This window comes from Bombina bombina, chromosome 3 (genome assembly GCF_027579735.1).
Source record: "Bombina bombina isolate aBomBom1 chromosome 3, aBomBom1.pri, whole genome shotgun sequence".
NCBI lineage: Eukaryota > Metazoa > Chordata > Amphibia > Anura > Bombinatoridae > Bombina > Bombina bombina.
In genome coordinates, this window is record NC_069501.1 from 430,478,858 (window position 1) to 430,494,634 (window position 15,777).

Here is a 15,777-nt window from a genome sequence, read left to right on the forward strand (position 1 = left end):
AAATCATGAAAGAAAATGTTGGGTTTTTCTATCCCTTTAAAGTAAATGTAAATTTTGATGCTAAAATGGCCGTTTTTTAAAAAAATGTGATTAAAAACAGGGGCACTTTAATTCATCAAAATTTACATTTCACTCGTGTTGTGAAAAAAAAAACTTACCTTTTAAACTTGACAGCAGCTCCAGCTTCCTCCAGTCGTCGCAAGCCATTTCTGATGTCAGAAATAATGGATAGGTCATCCTCCAATCATGGCTTCCCCCCGGGTGAATCAGTGTCTGATTCAATGCCGTGATTGGAAGAAGCCGGATTCCACATTTTAGACCCAGGAAGAGGCTTTGCGACGGGTGGAGGAAGCCGGAGCTGCTGTCAAGATTAAAAGGTAAGTTTTTTTTCACAACACGAGTGAAATGTAAATTTTGATGAATTAAAGTGACTCTGTTTTTAATCAAATTTTTAAAAACCGGGCACTTTAGTATCAAAATTTACATTCACTTTAAAGGAAAACATTACCCATATGCAAAAACACTTTAAAGCAGACATGAAAATATTACATGAACATCTCTATATAAAATTAAAAAAAAATGACCTCAGAATTTCCTCGGTAGCCACATACTATTATAGAGGAACTTTAATATCACAGTAAAATATAAACTTAGCACCGATGAGGATAATTGGGTGTTTTCACCATGCAGATAGCAGTAAAAATAGAAGCTCACAAAGTAGTTACTCTGGTGAGTTGATTGTAGTTTTAAATAAAGAAAAAACAAGGTATACATAATAAAACTTACTTTCTCACAGTTGCAAAAAAATGACATATAAGAAGTTATATTGAGTCACATGCCAATTTGCTAATTTTTCTCCCCTTTAATTTGTTCCTAAGGATCCATTTTACCTGCTGGGATGTATTCAATTGTTTACAATTAGCTATTTTACATTTATATCTGCTTTTGAAATAGATGGTTTTGGCTGTGATATCTCTACCTATAGTGAAGGTTTCTATACTTAATAATAGGCTATAAATATGATGTGTAAACATAGCCAGCAGAATAAATTACACTCCCAGTGGGGATTAGGAGAGATAAATTAATATTAATTAATAGTTAATAAAATGTTAATTTTTTCAATTGTGCTCTCTAAATATTGGGCTTTGGAATACAGACGGAGATCATATAAAGAAGCATGTGTATGTACAGAAAGTGATAAAATAAAAAGATCTGATTCCCTGCAAGCTCAACACCTTTTAATGGGATGTGGTATAAAAGAACAAAAACAGCTATTTCATATACAAAAATAAACCCAAACAATTAATTTCTCATTAAAGGGACACTGAACCCAAAAAATTTCTTTCGTGATTCAGATAGAGCATGCAAATTTAAGCAACTTTCTAATTTACTCCTAATATCAATGTTTCTTCGTTCTCTTGCTATCTTTATATAAAAAAGAAGGCATCTAAGCTTTTTTCTTGGTTCAGAACTCTGGACAGCAGTTTTTGATTGGTGGATGAATGTATCCACCAATCAGCAAGGACAACCTAGGTTGTTCACCAAAAATGGGCCGGCATCTAAACTTACATTCTTGCATTTCAAATAAAGATTCCAAGAGAATGAAGAAAAAAATGATAAATTAGAAAGTTGCTTAAAATTTCATGCTCTATCAGAATCACAAAAGAAAAAATTTTGGTTCAGTGTCCCTTTAATTTTATACTCTGCAGCTGGTATAACACGTAATTGGAAACACAGTTTTTTTTTAATGGAAGCCAGTGTCCTGCACAACTCCATGGGAGAGAGCACAATGTTATCTATATGGCCCACATGATTTAGCAGTATCTTGTTGTGAAAAGCTAATAAAAAAAGCATGTGATAAGAGGCTGTCTATAGTGGCTTAGAAACAGGCAGACATTTAGAGGTTTAAATGTTATAAAGTATATTAATATAAAAATGTTGGTTGTGCAAAGCTAGGGAATGGGTAGTAAAGGCATTATCTATCTTTTTAAACAATAACAATTTTGGTGTAGACTGTCCCTTTAAGCTGACTTTTACTGAGTGTTTAACCTCTTTTCATGTAGAAACTATTATGCCTAAATAGTGCTCTTTCATATGTAGCATAGATATTTTTTTTCAGTTTATCTTCCCTTTATGCCTTTTGAGGGTCCAGTGATCTAAATCTCTCGGCGCTAGCAAGATGATCTAGGACATCTCATCAGTATGGCACATTTTAGCCTGAGAGCTGTTTACCTAGCTATAAAAAGAGTGTGTGGAGAGACGCATAAATTGCTATACAACTCTCAAAAAAAGCCCTCAAAGATTTTGCGTGAGTTCTCTCCATACTGGCAAGTATTTGATCATCAGTCCCTGAGTAGCAGAGAATTCTGGGTCATTGGGCTCCATGTACTAAGAGGCGGGCGGACAGCTTCTTAACTCGCGAAGCTGTCCGCCCGCCTCCGCTACACACAGGCAGCGGATCTATTGATCCACTTGCCCGTATGTATCATTACACACTCAGCGGAGTGTGTAATGCCCGCCCCTTCAGTCGCGCGACCAATCACGCGACTGAAGGGGCTGTCAATCACTGAGAGCGAGCGTGCTCTCAGTGATTTTGCTTCGCCACCTAAGAGGTGGCGTAGGATGTAGGGAGCAGCCATCTAATGACTGCTGCTTCTTACATTGCGGGAAGCAGGCTCGCATATGCGAACCTGCCTTGCAAAGGCTCCGGAGCAGCTTTCGCTGCTTCGTACATGGAGCCCTAAGTATGCAAAAGAACACACACAACAAAACACAGATACTTTGCTATGCACTAATGTGTAATGTTGCACAAAATGCTTTTAACAAAACTTATTTCTGCTAGAACAATACATTATTGTGCATACAACACATATTTGCAGGTAATATGTGAGTGCATAAATAAAGTGGGTTACATGCATGTTTAAAGCGATCACTGCTAAACTTATAATACAGCTTTTAGAAAAATCATAAAAAACACAGGTCTGCAAAATGCTTATAACTATATATTAAAGGGACATGAAACCCAAAAATTCTTTCATTATTCGGATTGAGAATACAATTTTAAATAACTTGTCAGTTTACTTCAATTATCTAATTTGTTTCATTCTCTTGTTATCCTTTGTTGAAGAAGCAGCAATGCATTACTGGGAGCTAGTTAACACATTGGGTGAGCCAATAAGGTGTGGCATACATGTGCAGTCAATACTCAGCAGCTCCTGAGCCTACCTAGGTATCCTATTCAACAAACTATATCAAGAGAACAAAGCAAATTTGATAATAGGAGTAAATTAGAAAGTTGCTTAAAATCACATGCTCTATCCGACTCATAAAAGAATAAAATTGGGTTTCATGTCCCTTTAAATTTTCTTTTGTGATTCAGACAGAAAATACAATAATAAAAAAAAAAAAAAAAATCAATTTACATACATTATCAAATATGCTTTGTTCCAATTGTATTCTTGGTTGAAGAGATACCTAGGTAGGTGTCTGGAGCACTATGAGGCAGGAAATAGTGCTGTCATCTAGTGCACTTGCAAATGGATAACATTCTTGCAAAACTACTATAATTTAGTGCTCCAGATTTGTGCACGCTCCTAAGCTTTTTTCAATACAAAATACCAAGAGAAAGAAGTGAATTATAAATGTGTTTAAAAGGGACATAAACCCCAAAATGTTTCTTTCGTGATTCAGATAGAACATACGGTTTTAAACAGTTTTCCAGTTTACTTCTATTATCAAATGCTCTTAGTTTTCTTGTTATCCTTTGTTGCAAAGCAGGAAGGTAAGTTCAGGAGTGTGCACGTGTCTGCAATACTATATGGCAGCAGTTTTGCAACAATGTTAAACATTAGCAAGAGCACTAGATGGCAGCACTTGTGCACGCTACCTATCTAGATATCTCTTTGACAAAGAATAACAACAGCCAATAGGATTTTAGCAGCTCCTAATTCCTATTAGCTGATTCAAAATTTTCAGCCAATAGGAATGCAAGGGACGCCATTTTGAAACGGCTCCCTTGCATTGAAGATTCAGTGTACAGCGGCGACTGTATGAAGAGGATGCTCTGTGCCGGATGTCTTTGGGATGGACCCGCTCCGACCCGCCGGGATCAAGATAGAAGATGCCACCTGGATGAAGATAGAAGAGGCCGTCTGGATGAAGACTTCTCGCTGCCTGGATAAGGACTTCACCGCCTGGATAAAGATAGAAGAGGCCACCTGGATGAAGACTTCTCCCGCCTGGATGAAGATAGAAGAGGCCGTCTGGATGAAGACTTCTCGCTGCCTGAATAAGGACTTCACCACCTGGATGAAGATAGAAAGAGGCCGTCTGGATGAAGACTTCTCGCTGCCTGGATAAAGACTTCACCGCCTGGATGAAGATAGAAGAGGCCGCCTGAATGAAGATCGTTCAAGCAGGACTTCAAAAACTGTAAGTGGATCGTCGGGGTTAGTGTTAGGTTTTTTTTAAGGGTTTTTGGGTGGGGGTTTTTTTAGATTAGGGTTTGGGCAGCAAAAGAGCTAAAATGTTCATACAAATGCCCTTTTCAGGGCAATGGGTAGATTAGGGTTTTTTAAAAAGTTTTTTTATTTTGTGGGTGGGGGGGGGGGGTTTGTAATGTTAGTTGGTCTTTGTAAAAAAAAATTCAGGTTAAAGAGCTGTTTAATTTAGGGCATAATATATGCTCTACAAAAGGCCCTTTTAATGGCTATTGGTAGTTTATTCTAGATTAGGTTTTTTATTTTGGGATTTTTTTTTAAAATGAGTATTAGAATAGGAATCATTTTTATTATTTTCGATAATTTGTTATTTTGTGTAATGTATTTTTTCCGTTTTGGGGTCGTTTTTATTTTTAGATTAGGGCTTGGGCAGCAAAAGAGCTAAATGCCCTTTTAAGGGCAATGCCCATACAAATGCCCTTTTCAGGGCAATGGGTAGATTAGGTTTTACTTTATTTTTATTTTGTGGGTTTGGGGGGTGGGGGTTTGTATACTGTTAGGGGGTGTTTGGTTTGTTTTGTAGCAAAAGAGCTGTTAACTTTAGGACAATGCCCTACAAAAGGCCCTTTTAAGGGCCCTTGGTAGTTTATTATAGATTAGGCTTTTTTTTTTTTTTTTTTTAAAGGGTATTAGAATAAGAATAATTTTTATTGTTTTGTATAATTTCGTTATTTTTTGTAATGGTAGATTTTTTTATTTTTTGTCATTTTAGTGTTTTTTATTTTTTGTAATGTTAGGTTTTAGTGTAAGGCAGCTTAGGTTTTATTTCACAGGTAAGTTTGTATTTATTTTAACTAGGTAGTTAGTAAATAGTTAATAACTAGTCTACCTAGTTAAAATAAATACAAACTTACCTGTGAAATAAAAATAAAACCTAAGCTAGCTACAATATAACTATTAGTTATATTGTAGCTAGCTTGGGTTTTATTTCACAGGTAAGATTGTATTTAGTTTTAAATAGGTATTATTTAGTTAATAATTGTAACTTTAGTTTAGCTCTATTTTAATTATGTTAAAGTTAGGGGGTGTTAGGGTTAGGTTTAGGCGTTAATATAGTTTATTTTAGGTTGTTGCGATGTGGGGGGCTGTCGGTTTAGGGGATAATAGGTTTATTTAGTGGCGGCGATGTCAGTGAGTGGCGGAATAGGGGTTAATAACTTTAATCTAGTGGTAGCGATATCGGGGAGAGGCGGAATAGGGGTTAATAACTAATATAGTGGCGGCGATATCTGGAGCGGCAGATTGGGGTCAATAACTATTTAGGTGGTGGCGATATCGGGAGAGGCAGATTAGGGGTTAATAATTGTAGGTAGGTGGTGGCGATGTCGGCGCGGCAGATTAGGGGTGTTTAGACGTGGGGTTTATGTCAGGGTGTTAGGTTTAAACGTAACTTTTATTTTCCCCATAGACATCAATGGGGCTGCATTGTGGAGCTTTTCATTCCGCGATCGCAGGTGGTAGGCTTTTTTCTGACCCGCTTTCTCCATTGATGTCTATGGGTAAAGCGTGAATGAGCACGTCAAAGCAGCACTTGTATTTTGTGCGGTATGGAGCTCAACGCAACCACATCGCACGCACAAGCCGGCTGTTTGAAAACTTGTAATGGCAGCGCTATAGAGGGTTAAATAATGCAACTTTTCCCTATAGAGCACATAACTCGTAATCTAGCTGAGAGACACTTAATCTATGTTGATACATCTCACGCATAATGACCCCGGCCGGACAACTTACAAAAACAGCACCTAACATTATTATTTTTAGTCTGGGGACAAGCTAACAAGAATAATACAGGTTCACTCAGGAAATCTGAGGTTCATCAACAGGCCCCATACAGATGCGAGGGATATGAATTTATCTACGCTTAATAGATAATCCTATGCTCTAATACACTACAAGAAACCAAATGTGAAGCATCTTTTAATTTATGTAATTGCTTATTGATATCCTTTTGCTACGTGGTACCCCATATATATTTAAGATCTGCAGTAGTGCATCTATCTTTACAGTAGTGGTCTTTCTGGCCAATTTGAGCTATCACTCCAGGGAAACTGCATATCTTCATAAAAGTAAATTATAATAGGGTATCAAGATCCTGTTTATACTCCAATATGTCTGTCAGGAAACAAAACAAAATGACAACAGCATGGAAAACTGCAACAGCTAGCATGTGTTTCAAATCTTCTAAAGGAGAAAAATCTCTGGAACAGCAGACAGTGGTACATGAAGATGATGCTGACTCAGACACTAGTTCCCCAACTTGTGATGAAGATCTCCCCCCCAGCTACCAAGGCTGATATTAAGTCTTTGGTCTCAAAGCAGGATATAGATACAAAATTCGATAAGTTATGGGGAAAAATAGATGCAATGCAGACCACAGTCACCTTAGCTGAGATCAAACAAGAAATGTTGGATCTTGGTAGCAGAGTATCATAGCTAGAAGATAACGAAAATTCTATGGCAGAAGAAGTTACTAACTTATCCCAACAAGTATAAGCACACAAGCAGTAGAACAGGTGCATGACAAGATGGAGGATCTCGAGAATCGTAGCAGAAGATGTAATATTAGACTGAAAGGTGTACCTGAATCGATATCTCCAAAAGAGCTGGAACATTATTTGAGATAATTATTTCAAGCCATTACAGGGTCAGAGAGAAGATGAAAGTTTCCAAATTGAAAGAGCCCACTGGGCCTTGAAACCGAGACCCAAAGAAGATGCCCTCCGCCGGGATGTGATTGTAAAGATGTTCCGATTTCAAGAAAAAGAAGCCATTCTTACAGCTGACAGAAAAAATACAACGTTTAAATTTCAGGGTACGGTGGTCCAACTTTATCAAGACCTGTGCGTAAGAACATTACAGAAGAGGAGCTCACTGAGGCCACTGACCTCCCTATTACACAAAAATCACATCAACTACCATTGGGGCTTCCCTTTTGCCCTACATGTTCTACATAAAGGCAAAGTTTATACCATCAGAGAAGTCCAGGAGATCCCAGATTTGTGTTCTCGTCTCAAATTGGAGACTTCATATCTTCCTTCAACTATCCTAGATCAAGAGGGAGAGAACAACTCACAACACAGCAGATTGTCTCAAAGACAAAGATGGACAAGAGTCGCCAAAAAGAAAGCCAAGACTTGAAGATAGGCATACAAGCCTGGAGCATCACATCCTACTGAGCATTGGATGGAGAAAATCCTTAGCAGACGAGTATGATTAATTTCCTTTTGGACTTTAATTTGTGTCTTAGTTATAATTTCAGTTTAATTAGTATCCTAAAGTTAGTATGTTATGTAAAATTTCATTTTCATCAGAGCGGGGGTTAAAAATACTAAGACTTTTGATATATGAAAAATGTTATTTTGTACCACCTTTAAATGATATGGAACTCCTACTGACAGCTCGTTAGAGGCATGGTTATATGCAAATAATAATAAAGAAGTAGGAGCCCAAGTGACTATGTATAGTTCTACAAGTTCTATTACCTTTGTCAATGACTATGTTTTATATGTTATATTTATATGCACAAAAATGTATATATACACCAATGTTTCCTGTACAAGTTGTTGACCTGTGTAGGTATCACAATGTTTTGTTTGTATTAATGTATTGTTTTATTCATTTTACCTGTTTTATTGTTCATGCTACTCGTGGTTGTTGACCTGTGTAGGTATCACAATGTTTTGTTTGTATTAATGTATTGTTTTATTCATTTTACCTGTTTTATTGTTCATGCTACTCGTGGTTATGAGTGTTCATTTAACCTTAGGAGGTCCACTATGATTTCATACAGGCAATTGGAGAGAAGATACTTAAAAGGGAGTTTAGTAATGAGACATAGATGGAAAGTTATATTATACAATGACTCCTGAATTGACGGTCTTCTCACATAATGTGAGAGGTCTTAAAACTGATGTAAAGCGTAGGACAGCTTTAGCTCAATACTCTAAACTGAAGACAAAAATAATTTTCCTACAAGAGACCCACTTTACTAATACTCAAATACCAAAATATTGGAATAAACACTTTCCACTTCACTACCATTCAGCTGCAGACCAAAAGAAAAGAGGGATTTTTATTCTTATCCATAACACCATCCAATTTAACACTGAAGAGGTCATAAACGGGAGGGAGGTTTTTAATAGTAAAGGGTCGTATACAGGATACACAGATCACTCTCTAACATTTATGCCCCAAATGAGAAGCAAGCCACCTTTTTAAATCAGATTTCAAACCATTTGACTCAGTGGTCTCAGTCCAGAATTATACTGGCAGGAGATTTCAACATTTCTCTAACTCCATATACCAATAAAGATAGGACTCATATACCTAGTAAACAACATAGACAAAATGTCACAGCCAAATCTATAAGAGACTCCTTAGCCTCACATAATATTTTAGACACTTAGGAAAGTCTTTATGGTTTGACATCAGAATATACATTTTATTCACATGCAAATAAATCTTACTCCAGATTGGACTATGTCTTTGTTAGCCAGATTCCCAATGTGAGATCCTCCTTTATACACGCATGTGTCTGGTCTGATCACTCTATAGTGCAAGTGGACCTGACAAACATCATTAATATCCATAGACAACGCTCTTGGAATTTTGACCCCAGTACACTTAAAATAAAACAAAATTTAACAAGATCCTAAAAGACATGAAGGAATATTGGCAGACAAATATAGGCTCAACTAACAACCCAATTTACACGTGGGCAGCTCACAAATCTGTTATAAGAGGACTACTTACTAAAGAAAAATTGAGACACATTCAATTAGTCAACAACACTATAGACAAACTCCAAACAGAGATACAGACACTAGAAAGGCAACACCAGCAATCCCTCTCTACGTCTACTTTCAAATTACTTCAATTAAAAAGACATGCATTGGCAAAAATCTTAAATGAAGCAGCAATAAGGGCAACCCAAAAATTAAAGGCGCACTACTTTCTGTATTTCAACAAACCCGATAGATATCTGGCTCATAAGCTTAGAGAAAGGGTTAAAACACACTCTTATCCCCTCCCTACAGAAATCGGATGGGACCATTAACTCTAACCCTCAAGAAATTGCAGATACATTTGCTAGTTACTATGAACGTCTCTATGATGGTCAGAAGGTTAAAAAGTCACCCCACACACAAATACTCTTAAAACAGTTCCTACAAAATACTAAATTAAAGACTATAAGTTCAGTAGAGAAAGAGGAGCTGAACGCGGAAATCTCAAATGCAGAGATATTAACAGTTATAAAAGAACTCAAATCCGGTTAGGCAGCAGGACCTGATGGCTTCCCTGGCGAGTACTACAAGTCATTTAGGTCAGCCCTGATCCCCCATATTAAGACATTTTGCAATGATATAATGCAAGGTCGAGAAATACCAACTGACATCCTTAGGGCCAAGATAGTAGTGATACCTAAACCTGGAAAAAATCCACTTTTGTGTTTGTTATAGACCAATATCTCTGATTAACCAGGATATTAAAATCCTTACCAAAATTTTGGCCAACCGTCTCAAAAAGATTCTCCCAAATCTAATACACCTGGATCAGGTTGGATTCATTAAAGATAGAGAAGCCCCTGATAATATTAGGAGAACAATAACACTGGTGGAGTATCTGATGAATAGTCTGACGCCGTCTCTGCTTCTATCCCTGGATGCGGAGAAGTCGTTCGACAGAGTGGATTGGTCTTATATGTTTGTGGTCCTGAAAGAGATGGGTTTTGATGGGGCCTTTGTGCAGGCTATTAAGGGAATATATTTAACTCCAAAAGCTACTATAGGAGCAGCAGGCTATCTACTCTATCTACCTATAGAGATTATGAATGGCACTTGTCAGGGGTGCCCTCTGTCGCCTCTGTTATTTGCCCTATGCATTGAACCACTTGCTTCTTGTATTATAAACTCTCAGGATATTAAGGGAGTTCTAATAGGGGACACGAATATAAATTATCTCTGTTTGCGGACGATGTCCTATTAACTTTGACCAGACCTCTGATTTCTCTACCCAATCTTTACCAAATTATACAAGATTTCTCGGATATTTCAGGTTATAAAGTTAATCTGGATAAAAGTGAGGCGTTGCCTTTAGCCCTTCCCACCCAAACGAAAAAACTTTTTGAGACTTACTTTGATATAAACTGGGCTAATCAATCCATTACCTACTTAGGAATTAGAATATTAGAAACTTATACAGATTTATATAAACTAAATTATGTTCCACTTTATAAAACGTTTAAAAGGGACCTGGGAAAGTGGATGAGGGGTAACTACTCGTGGTATGGCCAACTATCCACCATAAAAATGAATATTTTGCCAAGGATCGTACATCTATTTAGAGCCCTCCCGATCAAGTTTCCCCAGGTGGACTTGCATAACCTCCAAGCGGATTTGCTCATATTTTTAAGAGGGGGAAAGAAAGCAAGAATACCTTCCCAAATTTTGGCCCAACACAGACAACTGGGAGGAGTGGGAATACCTAATTTGTTAGATTATTACCAAGCGGCTAGATTAGCACAAACCACCTTGCTTAGTAAACATGTGGGAAATATCCTTTGGACCAAAATAGAAACAGATCTGGGAAAATAGGACAAACCAAATGATTTAATATGGGACTTCGAAAGTAAACTTCACCCTAGAGGTTATAGATCACCAATCACTTTAGATACAGTCCAGCTTTGGAGATCCCTGATTAAGACACTAAAACTGACCCCTATAAATTCTAAAAACTACTACCATTTAAGATGCTACTACCTTCAGAACTCCACAGACAGATAGCAAAGTGGGCAAATAAAGGATTATATAGAGTGGCTGACTTTTTAGAGGGACATATACTATCTTATATTCAGATTCAAGATAAAATTAGCTCTGAAAAATTACACTGGTATATTTATCTTTAAATCTCCTCAGCTCTCAATAGATACTGCACCAAACAGAAGTCACAACCTTACCCTATATTTGAACGCCTAGCCAGAACATCCACTAGAGATAAAAGGATGATCTTTACACTATATAATACTATCTAGGCAAGTAAATACAACACTAAATCTACAATAATAGAGAAGTGGGAAAAAGATATTGGAGCAGAATTTCCGAAATCTGAATGGAACCAAATATTTTATGATTCTTATAGAGGTTTAATATCTGCCGATCTAAGGGATAACTGTATAAAGACCTCTTTTAGATGGTGTCTTACCCCAATAAAGACCTCACATTTCTCAACAGTAAATGCCAGACAGTGATATAGAGGATGTGGAGAACTTGGGACCTACATTCATATGTGGTGGGAATGCCACACAGTTAAATATATTTGGGATAAATTAGAGACTTTAGTGAGTAAAATCCTTAATGAAACATTTTCCCTCACAGCTGCTCAAGCAATACTAAATCAACATACCACCCAGAATAACTCAGCAATTAATACATTCCTTAAAATATTATACACAGCCACCAGAATATGCATTGCAAGACACTGAAAAGTGGGGGTCCCATCCTGGCAAGAAGTACTAGATAAAATTGACTATATATACAGTATGTCAGAAAAGGCCTCATGGATCCAAGGCACTAACGAACACTTTCAAAAGATTTGGTTTTATTGGATCACCCAGGGGGCACTATAGAAGTTAAAGAGGAAAGAATCTACTGTTTCAGGAAGGGGCTGTGAGGAAACGTTTCAGTGTAGAGATTGGTTCTATCCTTAACTCTCCCACAAGTTCAATGAGTAAATAACCTCCTAGTATGTTATTACTATTAATATTGTTTTTCACTTTAGGCTAAAATAGCTTCGGATATAGCACTAGACAGAATAAATTAACACGATAAATAACCACAGTATGTTTGTTTATTTGTATATATTTTATTTAAGTTGGACTACATTGTTAAAAATCAAGGAATCCTTTATAAACATTCGGCTGGAGGAGATGCCGTTCTGGCAACCTAGTGATTTCCTTGATAAACACAATAAAGAGACAGATAACACAAGAAAAGTGAGAATTTACTTGCTTGACAGGTCCAGAATAGAGACCTCTCAAGGATATTTACATAGATAAAAACAGAATTTATGTTTACCTGATAAATTACTTTCTCCAACGGTGTGTCCGGTCCACGGCGTCATCCTTACTTGTGGGATATTCTCTTCCCCAACAGGAAATGGCAAAGAGCCCAGCAAAGCTGGTCACATGATCCCTCCTAGGCTCTGCCTTCCCCAGTCATTCGACCGACGTAAAGGAGGAATATTTGCATAGGAGAAATCATATGATACCGTGGTGACTGTAGTTAGAGAAAATAAATCATCAGACCTGATTAAAAAACCAGGGCGGGCCGTGGGCCGGACACACCCTTGGGGAAAGTAATTTATCAGGTAAAAATAAATTCTGTTTTCTCCAACATCGGTGTGTCCGGTCCACGGCGTCATCCTTACTTGTGGGAACCAATACCAAAGCTTTAGGACACGGATGATGGGAGGGAGCAAATCAGGTCACCTAGATGGAAGGCACCACGGTTTGCAAAACCTTTCTCCCAAAAATAGCCTCAGAAGAAGCAAAAGTATCAAATTTGTAAAATTTGGTAAAAGTGTGCAGTGAAGACCAAGTCGCTGCCTTACATATCTGATCAACAGAAGCCTCGTTCTTGAAGGCCCATGTGGAAGCCACAGCCCTAGTGGAATGAGCTGTGATTCTTTCAGGAGGCTGCCGTCCGGCAGTCTCATAAGCCAATCTGATGATGCTTTTAAGCCAAAAAGAGAGAGAGGTAGAAGTTGCTTTTTGACCTCTCCTTTTACCCGAATAAACAACAAACAGGGAAGATGTTTGTCTGAAATCCTTTGTAGCCTCTAAATAGAATTTTAGAGCACGAACTACATCCAAATTGTGCAACAAACGTTCCTTCTTTGAAACTGGATTCGGACACAAAGAAGGCACAACTATCTCCTGGTTAATATTTTTGTTAGAAACAACTTTCGGAAGAAAACCAGGTTTAGTACGCAAAACCACCTTATCTGCATGGAACACCAGATAAGGAGGAGAACACTGCAGAGCAGATAACTCTGAAACTCTTCTAGCAGAAGAAATTGCAACCAAAAACAAAACTTTCCAAGATAATAACTTAATATCTACGGAATGTAAGGGTTCAAACGGAACCCCTTGAAGAACTGAAAGAACTAAATTGAGACTCCAAGGAGGAGTCAAAGGTTTGTAAACAGGCTTGATTCTAACCAGAGCCTGAACAAAAGCCTGAACATCTGGCACAGCCGCCAGCTTCTTGTGAAGTAAAACAGATAAAGCAGAAATCTGTCCCTTCAAAGAACTTGCAGATAATCCTTTCTCCAAACCCTCTTGTAGAAAGGATAGAATCTTAGGAATTTTTACCCTGTTCCATGGGAATCCTTTTGATTCGCACCAACAGATATATTTCTTCCATACTTTATGGTAAATTTTTCTAGTTACAGGCTTTCTAGCCTGAATAAGAGTATCAATGACAGAATCTGAGAACCCACGCTTTGATAAAATCAAGCGTTCAATCTCCAAGCAGTCAGCTGGAGTGAGGCCAGATTCGGATGTTCGAACGGACCTTGAACAAGAAGGTCCCGTCTCAAAGGTAGCTTCCATGGTGGAACCGATGACATATTCACCAGGTCTGCATACCAAGTTCTGCGTGGCCACGCAGGAGCTATCAAGATCACCGAAGCCCTCTCCTGATTGATCCTGGCTACCAGCCTGGGAATGAGAGGAAACGGTGGGAACACATAAGCTAGGTTGAAGGTCCAGGGCGCTACTAGTGCATCTACTAGAGTCGCCTTGGGATCCCTGGATCTGGACCCGTAGCAAAGAACCTTGAAGTTCTGACGAGACGCCATCAGATCCATGTCTGGAATGCCCCATAATTGAGTTATTTGGGCAAAGATTTCCGGATGGAGTTCCCACTCCCCCGGATGAAATGTCTGACGACTCAGAAAATCCGCTTCCCAATTTTCCACTCCTGGGATGTGGATTGCAGACAAGTGGCAGGAGTGAATCTCCGCCCATTGAATTACTTTGGTCACTTCTTCCATCGCCAGGGAACTCCTTGTTCCCCCCTGATGGTTGATATATGCAACAGTCGTCATGTTGTCTGATTGAAACCTTATGAATTTGGCCTTTGCTAGTTGAGGCCAAGCCTTGAGAGCATTGAATATCGCTCTCAGTTCCAGAATGTTTATCGGGAGAAGAGATTCTTCCCGAGACCATAGACCCTGAGCTTTCAGGTGTTTCCAGACCGCGCCCCAGCCCACCAGACTGGCGTCGGTCGTTACAATGACCCACTCTGGTCTTCTGAAGCTCATCCCTTGGGACAGGTTGTCCAGGGTCAGCCACCAACGGAGTGAATCTCTGGTCCTCTGATCTACTTGGATCGTCGGGGACAAATCTGTATAATCCCCATTCCACTGTCTGAGCATGCACAGTTGTAATGGTCTTAGATGAATTCGCGCAAAAGGAACTATGTCCATTGCCGCAACCATCAAACCTATTACTTCCATGCACTGCGCTATGGAAGGAAGAAGAACAGAATGAAGTACTTGACAAGAGCTTAGAAGTTTTGATTTTCTGGCTTCTGTCAGAAAAATCTTCATTTCTAAGGAGTCTATTATTGTTCCCAAGAAGGGAACTCTTGTTGACGTGAATAGAGAACTTTTTTCTTCGTTCACCTTCCACCCGTGAGATCTGAGAAAGGCTAGGATAATGTCCGTATGAGCCTTTGCTTGTGGCAGAGACGACGCTTGAATCAGTATGTCGTCCAAGTAGGGTACTACTGCAATGCCCCTTGGCCTTAGCACCGCTAGAAGGGACCCTAGTACCTTTGTGAAAATTCTTGGAGCAGTGGCTAATCCGAATGGAAGTGCCACAAACTGGTAATGCTTGTCCAGAAAGGCGAATCTTAGGAACCGATGATGTTCCTTGTGGATAGGAATATGTAGATACGCATCCTTTAAATCCACCGTGGTCATGAATTGACCTTCCTGGATGGTAGGAAGAATTGTCCGAATGGTTTCCATTTTGAACGATGGAACCTTGAGAAATTTGTTTAGGATCTTGAGATCCAAAATTGGCCTGAATGTTCCCTCTTTTTTGGGAACTATGAACAGATTGGAGTAAAACCCCATCCCCTGTTCTCCTAATGGAACAGGATGAATCACTCCCATTTTTAACAGGTCTTCTACACAATGTAAGAATGCCTGTCTTTTTATTTGGTCTGAAGACAATTGAGACCTGTGGAACCTTCCCCTTGGGGGTAGTTCC

At 38.7% G+C, this 15,777-nt stretch overlaps 1 protein-coding gene across 2 annotated transcripts in view; it reads right to left on the reverse strand.

The window, feature by feature from the left end:
- LOC128653397 (suppressor of tumorigenicity 7 protein homolog) overlaps positions 1–15,777 on the reverse strand; it is a 400,896-nt gene that overhangs the window by 112,259 nt on the left and 272,860 nt on the right. The window lies entirely within an intron of this gene.